Here is a 7,450-nt window from a genome sequence, read left to right as displayed (position 1 = left end):
ATACAGCTTTTTTAATAGGTGAAGCATTTATCATTCTAATTAGCATTACTATTCAAAGGTTTTCATATTGGGAAAATAAACAGAAGCATCCCATGTATTTTGGGTTAAAGGGACTCTTTAAATCATGGTTAGGCAGATGCTGAGGCTGAGGTTCAAACACTGATGGTAAGTCATCAGACCTCTAGAAAGATGCTACAAGGCTGAAGTTCTAGATTTGAGGAAAAATAAAACCCGAGGTTAGCACTGTGGGCTTGTAAAAAATAACTCTGATGTTTCTACAGGCTACATTAAAAAGTAGGTTGGCACAATGTGCTAGAGAATCCCATAAAGCAGAGATGGATAAATTTCAGTAACAGATGAAATGTGTTACTTTAAGTTTCATTTACAAGGCAATATAAGTTCTTCGGCATGAGTGCCAGACTCTCAAGAGGGTCCCAAGAGTTGAACTGCCTCCTCTATCTGACAGGTCAAGCGGCGTTCTGCTGAGAAGAGGGGAGCAAAAACAGAGGGTGACAACCCCCGTGCGCATGCGCTCCAGCAACCGGGGGGCGGGGGGGTACGTGAGGGAGGGGAGACTTCGCAGATGAGGGCTCAATCCCCACCTCTAACCGCTACGCGCCTTTAGGCCTCGGGCCCCTAGGCTGGAGAACCAGCGGCTTGCGCGCCCGCGCAGTCTTCAGGCCGGAGCAAGCGCTTGCGCACGAGTTCCCAGGCGCGCAGGCCGCGGGGTTATTAGAGGTGCAGCGCGGGTAGGGCGCGCGGCGGGAGGCGGCCGTCGTTACGGCGCGAGCGTGGTCACGTGGCCGTTGGTCACCGTCACCCCCCCCCCCCCGCCCTGTTTTCTTTCAGGTCGGGCCGAGCCCGGCTGGTTCCGCGAGCGCCTGGCAGTCTGAGGGAGACAGAAAAAGGAGGGGAGGAGGAGGATTCAGGGAATAAGAGCTGGGGAGCCCTTCTGCGCCACAGGTAAAACGACATAATGATGATAATCGTAAAAAAAGCCCCAGGTCCCTGAGCACCTCGCTTCCCTCCAGTGCAGCCTCACGTGCAGTCGCTCCCGCCCCGGCCTGCCCCTCAGTCTCTCCTGGGCAGGTTCTCCCTCCCCGCGCGCTGCAGCCCGTGCTGCTGCTGCTGCTGCTGCTGCTGCTGCTGGGGCTACTGCGCCCCACCGGAGGGCCTGTAGCGGCCGCCCTGGCGGGTGGGGGCTGGGCGGCGCGGGGCAGGGATCCGCCCCAGCCTGCCCGCCGCCGCCCCCGGTTGGGGGCTAGGCTGCTGGGCCAGCTGTAGCCCGAGGGCCGGGCCGCCGCCGCGCTGGGGCTCCACTTGCTACTTGGTCCAGAGTTCCGTTCCTTTCGACCCGGGGCAGCGCGCTTCCTTCACAGGCCGGAAGCGAAACGGGCCCGGAATCGTGCTGAATGAATGCAGCCTCTAGAAGACAGAACCCTTCCCTTCACTTCTTCGTTTGTTACAGGACGACTTAATGCGTGTAACCTGTGAGAACTACACGTTTGAGGCCTATAGGGAGAAAAACTTTGCAGCTAGTGAAAGTTTTGATACTTTAAAAAAAATTTTTTTTTTTAGTCCTCAGATACTTTCTTGGGACCACACATGCCTTTCCAAACAAGATTCTGGTCACAAGAGACCTAGAGTTTGGTTGATGCTAGTTACTAAACAGTTTCAATCCCAGGAATATAAACTATGTTTAAAGTTTATGTCCTTTATTTTTTTTTCCGCCTGAGTGACTTTTTTCGAGACTTTCACTTGCCAAGTCTGAGTTGGACTAAAACTCGAATTTTAACATGTATATTGCAATCGTTGGGTTGGTTTGCGCCGAAATTTTCTAGGCCCAGTCATTCCTTCGGATTTCAAATACAATCCCAATTTAAAAAAAAAGTAGTGTTAGTGTTGTGCTGTTGCGCAAAATAAAGTCAGGAAGTATTAAATGTAGGCATTGCTGAAACACCTTTGAATTTTTTTATATCAATGACAAATTCGTTTATATCTTCTGGGCCTTTACAGTTCCATACGTTGGTCATTTTCGTACCGTGTGAAATGCGAACAGACATTTTTAGTTATTAACTGAAGTAGTGTCAAAAGAGCATGGAAATCTTAATGCCCATGGGAATCATCTGGCTCTTGCTAAAAATGCAGCTTCTAATTCAGTCGTTTGGCTTTACTCCTTGATACTCTATATTTCTAAAATGCTGAGGAAAAGCAAAGGTTCTTCAGTACCAAGAATGTAGGTAATTTCTGTGTTAAGAAATAACTTGGTGTATTTGTAAATGAACCTGGTCCTTTTAGTAATCTACTCTCGGTTTAGAGGTAACTTGGCAAAAGGGTCAGTTGGCCGGGTGAACTGAGAAATCTTGCCTAGGGAAATCCATTATGCAGGGTGGGTGAAATGTAGAACCAGCAGAAGGAGGATAGGAAGAGTTGCAGATACCTTGTCTGTAAGCTTTCCGACATCTGGGCTGTGATTTTTCCTTATTTCTAACGGAAAGACTTGTTTGTCTATAGGTAATTGGGTTTGTATCAACAGACATATAGGGCAAGTAACCCTATGTATTTGAATATACTGTTGATGAAATATTTGTTGTTGTTGAGAAAAATACTGAGTGTGTGCTTTCTCTTAACCTTTTACTTCCAGCCTCAGTTGGCCGTTGTATTCTTGAGCCTTGGATGGAAATTTTGAAACAGTTGAGAGTCACACTTTCTCAGGGTGTTCTAACTAGATTCAGATTTTTTTCTAAGTTATTTTTTTTGTTATGTTAATTATAGTGTCATGTATAACCTCATGTGTACATAATACTGTACTTTTTTTCTTTAATGATGATGGGGATTAAACAGGACCTCAGGCATGCTGAGTACTTACGTTTTTAAGAACTTTATGGAAGTAGATGACAACTGCTCCAAAATTTTTATGGTCTTCATGCTAGTCATTATCTTTGTTGCTTGATATTTTTAAATTGTATGTGTAACAGTACTTTTTGAAGCACTTAATAAGTGCCAGGAACTGTTCTAAGACCTTTGCGTCTCTTAACGCATTTAGTCCTCAAAACAGCCTTTCAGGAATAGGAAGCAGAGAAAGTCCACGAGCCTGGGTTTACACAAATAAAGGAGAGCTATTATTCTGCCTTGTTGACTCCAGATTTTGTCTATATGCTGTCTTGTTAAAAGCAAATTGGTGATACTGTTTTTAATCCTTATTTTGTCTAATATTGTTGAAAATTAAGATTTACTTTTCATTTTAAAAGTAAAAACTTTTTCTTTCATTTCCTGCAATTTTTTTCTGTTCTAGAATGAAACCCTTAATTGTTATTGATATTGAAATCTGCAAAGTTGTATTTTGCTTGCACCTATTTGTTAGATCAGTCTGAATTTCTGTGTCACTGTTAAATATACCTACTTTTGATTCACTGAATTTCTGTCTTTCATATCCTCCTCAATACTTCGTGTCTGACACCACTCCTCCCTCCATAGTAGAGGTAGTCTGTATTTGCTATACTAATATTTAGGGCTAGGAGTTCACTGGTTTTTTTCTATAATTTTTATTTTAAATTTGTTAACAGTTATCTGATTTAGGGATTGTCTAGATTACTGACCTTTTATTTGGTCAGTAAGGACGATAAAAACTAAGCATTGGTCATTATCTTATTTTAATATTGAAAAAGTAAGGACAATGCTGGAATAAAGAATTATTTTTAAGTTGAATAATTTATGATTCATAAAAAATGGACGTCATCCTTTCTTAACCTTTTCCCTGTAATTTATCTTATTTCTATATAAATCTGAGAAGTAGTGCTTGTACATCTGATCTAAAACATTTCTCTCTGTATGGAGTGATTAGTAGACAGATAACGTGTAGACATTTAGCAGAACTTGAGAAATGTCAGTGGTAGGTTAGGTAAGCTGGGAGGGAGAAGGGAAGGGTAGGGCTGCTTGGCTAACATTGAGTTTGGGAAGAAAGTCATAATAACAGTAGATCTCCATTGAACAGAACTGTTTGCAGTCTCACTGTTGGAATGTCCACTTTATAAGCTTTAATTTTGTAACTTGAACAATTATTTCTAAGATGACAATATGTAATCCATTAACTAGTGATTTCCTACTGTTTATTTTTTTCTGTAAATCTGTATAACTTGTACCCTTTCTCTGCTTTTTTTTTCTTTTTCTCCTTAAATAAAATTAAAAAAAAAATAACAGTAGATCTCAGGGATAAATGCTTCCTCAAAAGCATATTATTTAGGAAAACGTTAAGCATTCTGCAAATGTCAAACATTTAAAAACAGTGCTCATGTAATGATTTATTAACATTAAGCATTACATTAATTGAACCTTAAGAAGAGATGAAGGGATTATGCTTAGTCAGAATTCTCCTAATTCTATTTTATTCTTTCAGTATTACAGTATGTAATGTGGAAAGCCTTGTTGTACACTCACTTGCTGGCTTTTGCATTTCTTACTCTCTTGCTCTGCAGTGGGATTGTGTTCTACCATGCTCCCACAGCCTCACAGCTCAGTGGCCAAGTCAATACTTACAGTAAACTTAAGGGCGTATTTATTCGATGTGCTGATACACATCTTTTAATTTATATTTTCACTTACTAATAATGATTTTAGTATTTATTTTTACAAATTCTGTGGTATCTGTAATAATGCCATGCCTCCAGTTAGTCTCATAAGGCCTCTATTTCTCATCTTCAAAATGGTTGTCATAACAGTACCTCACAGGATTGTTTTGAGAATTAAATGAATGAATGAATGAGAGAGAGAAGAGAGAGAGAGAGAGAGAGAGAGAGAGAGAGAGTGTAATTATAAAATGCTTCATACTGTACTATAGGTGTTAGATACCATGTTCTACAATAGATAGTCTGTAATATGGTTGATTGATTTTTAATCATGTATCAAGAGTAACTACATTTGAAAGTACTGAGTGGAAATTGTACTTTTTTGAGAAGGGTGTATGGACCAGGCAAGAAAAGAGTTTATATTTTTTGGATGAAAATATAAAACTGGTATAGTAATATTTTTATCCCTTTGGAGAATTAAATGTACATAATTAATGGATTGACAGCCCATGTCTTTTAAGACAGGGAAGTAAGGCTTCTAAAAAAGATGTCCTTGATAGTGGTATAAAAAGATTGGTTTAAGATTTTCAAGCTTAATATTGTGAAGCCCAAAACAGAATTATCTTTTTTATGAATACTGTTTATACGTGTTTACTTAGCTGACTCCTTTAACATTTCAAACCATTCTTTTTATGTTCTTCAGACCTGGCCTACAGACCCTTTATTTAAAACCCTTAACTTACATGTCTCAAAAGTAAAATGTTTTGGAATTTAAAAACTTAAGATGGCACATATGGCATATGTAAAAGCTTCTGTGGGGAGGAGCAACTATCCCATAAATACACACATGGATTTTTCCAGAAAATTATACATATTTATATTAAGTATAACAAGGACTATAAAAAGCTTGTATCAGTTCAGGTTTAGTTTATTGATATTTTTGATTTCCAGAGGTTTTTTTTTTTATCTTTGACGATAAAGATAAGGGATTGAGTTTGTGTGTGTGTGTATATATATATATATATATATTTATAATTTATATATGATTATATTCATCATAGTGCCTCTGTCATTAATCAGACAGAAAATTCTTGGAAGATAGTACTGGCGTATAGTAGGTGCTCATTAGTTTGACTTGAGCCTGATGATACTGGCCTGTATTCCATATAGTCTGAGAGGCTGAAGCAAGAGGTTCACAAACTCAAGCTCATTCTGGATAATTTAGTAACTTAGGGAGACCCTGCCTCAAAGTGAAAATACAAAATGGATGAGAGGGGATACATTTTAATATGAAGGCCCTGGGTTTGATCCCCAGTGCTGTCTCCCACCCCCTCACAGCATTAGTTTGGATGAAAAACATTTAAAGGTAATTATCATTCAGTCAATATTCAATGTTGCATGTGGTTTCCGTGGCTATGAAAATACTAGTAACCACTAGTTGTTGATTTGTTGATTTTGTCAATTTAGCTGTCTAAAATAGCTAGTTACTGGCTTACTTTTTTGAAACAGTTTTGAGGAGATTTGAAATTGGCATTATAATTGATTACAAGTTTTCATAAATTTTTGTTAAGAATGTCTGTACTTGAAGGCTATGAATTTTACATTTAAAAGAATAATTTACTTTTACAGTTGATTGAACCTAATTCTGTAACTTTTGGCATGCTGAAGAAATACCTGTTGTGGGTGTATGTGGTAAGTCCTGTAATCACAGAATGATGACCTGCTATCAGAAAAAAATAAAAAAGAAAATTTTTAATTATAAAAAGTTATGTCTGATGCTGGGCGATACCTGTAATTCCAGCACTTGGGAGGCTGAGCAGGAGAATTGCTGTGAGTTTGAGGCCAGCCTGGACTACATGGCAAATTCAAAAGCAGTCTAAACTACCCAAGACCCAGTCTCTCCCCCCATAAAAGGTATACCCTTTGTGGAAATTTTATAAAAAAGGATAAATTATTACTATGATCGGCTACATTATAATGCTTCTCTTGCTGAGAGTGATGGCACATGCCTGTAATCCCAGCATTTGAGTGGCTGAGGCAGGAAGATTTCCATGAGTTCAAAGATAGCCTGGGTTACATATTGAGTTTAAGATCGCCTGCTCTGCAAAGGGAGACCTTGTCTCAAATAATAGTAGTATTTCTGTTAATGGTGGACTGTATATATGACAGTGGACTCATAAGATTATATGGAGCTGACAAATTACTATTACCTAGAGATATGGTGGTTACAATAGAAAACATTATTTATATGCTTGTGGTGATACTGCATTGCCAGTCAAATAAAAGTGTAGTATATAAAATTATATATGGTAGAAAATACTTGGATAATAATCATAACTATGTTACTGGTATATGTATTTACTATACTTTTTATTGTTAGTGTACGTTTTTTATTTAAAATGTTATTGTACAGCAGTATGTGTGTCACTCCAGCAGCAGCTTTGTATACATCATGTTTAGCATGTCTTTTGATAAAAAGGCCATATTGAATGACTGACCTGTACCATTGTACCATCTAGGTTTGTGTAAATACTGTCTACAGTTGTAGACACACTGTTAGAAACGTCTTAAAGTTCTCTTGAGTTCTGTCTTGAGAGATGCCAAAACAATTGCTCTTTTTGTACTGTAAATATTAGTTTAGAAAGTTGAGTAAAAACTATTAACAGGTGTGTTTTATTTCCTAGAGTTAATAAAGTTTTTGTCTCTAAGATAAAAAGGTAGAGAATCTTAATAATTAGACTAGTGAGAAGTAAACCTGTATCTTTCTTTCTTTTTTTTTTGGTGCCAGGGATCAAACTCATGACCTTGCTCTTGCCAGGCAGGCGCTTATGCCGCTGAGAGCTACACCTGTGCCCCGGTAAACCTGTTTCTGATATGACCACCCT

General features: G+C 38.8%; 1 protein-coding gene across 7 annotated transcripts in view; it reads left to right on the top strand.

Moving 5' to 3' along the window:
* Window positions 1-601: 601 nt before the first annotated feature.
* Window positions 602-7,450, top strand: part of Tbc1d5 (TBC1 domain family member 5) — a 615,865-nt gene continuing 609,016 nt past the window's right edge. For 3 of the 7 annotated variants that reach the window (XM_063257828.1, XM_063257822.1, XM_063257825.1), the window contains exon 1: window positions 817-963. The gene's annotated coding sequence lies outside the window, so the exon portion shown is untranslated. Of the gene's footprint in view, window positions 739-815; window positions 964-7,450 lie in introns of those variants that run through there. The other 4 variants (XM_063257824.1, XM_063257826.1, XM_063257823.1 and 1 more) reach the window with 3 other exon arrangements.

This window comes from Cavia porcellus, unplaced genomic scaffold (genome assembly GCF_034190915.1).
Source record: "Cavia porcellus strain 051 isolate PalLab524CR breed Dunkin Hartley unplaced genomic scaffold, mCavPor4.1 scaffold_10, whole genome shotgun sequence".
In the NCBI taxonomy this organism is placed as follows: Eukaryota; Metazoa; Chordata; class Mammalia; order Rodentia; family Caviidae; genus Cavia; species Cavia porcellus.
This window is presented reverse-complemented; position numbering and strand designations above follow the sequence as displayed.